Source organism: Arachis duranensis, unplaced genomic scaffold (genome assembly GCF_000817695.3).
Source record: "Arachis duranensis cultivar V14167 unplaced genomic scaffold, aradu.V14167.gnm2.J7QH unplaced_Scaffold_354585, whole genome shotgun sequence".
In the NCBI taxonomy this organism is placed as follows: Eukaryota; Viridiplantae; Streptophyta; class Magnoliopsida; order Fabales; family Fabaceae; genus Arachis; species Arachis duranensis.
In genome coordinates, this window is record NW_026264911.1 from 599,172 (window position 1) to 601,854 (window position 2,683).

Consider the following 2,683-nt stretch of genomic DNA (forward strand, 5'->3'; position numbering starts at 1 on the left):
CCGAAGAAGGCCATGTGGAGACAGATTCTGAGCAAGAGAATCTGGACACAGGCAATAACGATGTGGACCTCGCCCTCCACCAGGAAGTTGATAATCAGCATAGAGAAGGCACCTCCGGGGTAAAAAACCTGAAGGTAAACTCCTCGGAAGGGCGCGAGTCAGAAAAAGGAGGACCATCCCACGTAACTGAACTCATGGGGTTAGTCCATAGCCGCCTGGAACAGTTAGAACAAGAGCGGGAGCGGCAAAAGGAAACTGAAAAGAGCCTAAAAGAGGAGATGGAATGACGAAAAGAGTTGGAAAGAAAACTCTTAAAGTTAGAATCCTCCCTCAAAGGTCGTAACTCCCGTGATGAACAAGAAGAACTGCCTTTAGGTGGGGAGGATCCTTTCAGCGAGGACATAATGAGAGCAAAAGTTCCAAGAAACTTTAAAAGCCCTGATATGGACCTCTACGATGGAACCACGGATCCAAAGCATCACCTGAGTAACTTCAAAAGTCGGATGTACCTAGCCGATGCTTCCGACGCTACGCGATGCAAAGCTTTTCCGACCACTCTATCAAAAGCAGCGATGAAGTGGTTCGACAGCCTCCCCCTGAGGTCGGTTACTATCTTTGAAGACCTCTCAAGGAAGTTTTTGATGAGGTTCTCAATCCAGAAAGACAAAGTGAGACATGCACCGAGCCTCCTGGGAATAAAACAGGAGGTCGGAGAACCTTTACGAGCCTATATGGAAAGGTTCAACAAAGCATGTTTGGAGATTCAAGACCTGCCCACAGAGGCCGTCATAATGGGGTTAGTCAATGGACTCAGAGAAGGTCCCTTCTCACAGTCCATATCTAAAAGACACCCCGTTTCTCTAAGTGATGTACAAGAAATAGCTGAAAAGTACATCAATATGGAGGAAAATGCCAAATTGAGAGACCTGAGCTGGCGACCTGGGGCCCCTCCCTCAACAAAAGAGAGGGAAAGGGAGACCAAGAAAAAGGAAGAACTCGGTCTCGAAAAAAATATATGGTCACTCCACAAACGACTGTTACGACCTTAAAAATGTGATAGAAAAGCTGGCTAGAGAAGGTCGGCTTGATAGATATCTCATAGAAAGGTCGGACGGTCATGGGAAGAGAAAGCGAGATGATATGGATAGAAGAGACCCACCACCGCAGACTCCGGAGAGACATATCCATATGATCTCAGGGGGGTTCGCGGGAGGGGGACTCACCAAATTCTCTCGCAAAAGACATCTCAAAAGAGTCTACTAGGTCGGAGAGGAGTCATCCGACCTCCCTACCATTTCATTCACAAAAGAAGATGGGCAAGGAATAATCCCTGGACACGATGATCCAGTAGTAATAACTATGATTTTGGCAAATGCCCATCTCCACAGAACCCTAGTAGACCAAGGAAGCTCATCGGACATCCTTTTTAAGCCCGCTTTTGACAAACTACGGTTGGATGAGAAAGAATTAAGAGCCTACCCCGACACCTTATACGGATTAGGGGACACGCCAATAAAACCACTGGGATTTTTGCCCCTCCACACCACTTTTGGAAAGGGGAAAAAATCAAAGACTCTGAGTATAGACTTCATAGTCATCGATGTGGTGTCAACATATAACGCTTTAATCGGCAGAGCTAGTCTTAATCGACTCGGAGCGGTGGTATCCACTCCCCACCTTTGCATGAAATTCCTGACTTCAACAGGGATAGCAACGGTAAGGGGAGATCAAAAGTTGGCAAGAAAATGCTACAATGAAAGCCTAAACCTGAGAGGAAAAGGCAGAGAAGTTAACACAATAGAGCTCGGTGGCGCAAGGGCTAGAGAAGAGTTGCGACCACAACCGGGAGGAAAAACCGAGGAGATACAGGTCGGTAAAGAGGAAGGGAAAAACACTTATATAGGAGCCAACCTAGGGGAAACTCTAAAACAAGAGTTGGCTAAACTTCTAAGAGATAATTCCGACCTCTTCGCCTGGAAGTCCTCTGACATGCCTGGGATTGACCCCGAGCTCATGTCCCATAAGGTCTCGGTTTATCTAGGGTCCCGACCCGTACAACAAAGAAGACGCAAGCTCGGCCCAGAACGAGCCCTAATAGTAGAAGAGCAAGTGTAGGCGCTTCTGGAAGCTGGCTTCATTAAAGAGGTCAAGTACCCAACGTGGCTAGCCAATGTAGTGCTAGTCAAAAAACAGAATGGTAAGTGGAGAATGTGTGTCGACTATACCGACTTAAATAAGGCATGTCCCAAGGACCCTTATCCCTTGCCAAGTATTGATACCCTAGTGGATTCCAGCTCGGGGTACCAATACTTATCATTCATGGACGCCTACTCGGGATATAATCAAATCCCGATGTACGAGTCAGACCAGGAGAAAACATCATTCATCACACCCAGAGCTAATTTCTGCTATGTGGTCATGCCATTCGGATTGAAGAATGCAGGAGCCACATACCAAAGACTGATGAATAAAGTGTTTTCTCCTCACCTGGGGAGCCTAATGGAAGTATACGTCGACGACATGCTAGTAAAAACCAAGAAGGAAGTCAACCTCTTGTCTGACCTCTCACAAGTCTTTGACACCATAAGGCTGCATGGGATGAGACTAAATCCCGCAAAGTGCGCCTTCGCGGTGGAGGCAGGAAAATTTCTAGGATTTATGCTAACACAAAGAGGGATTGAGG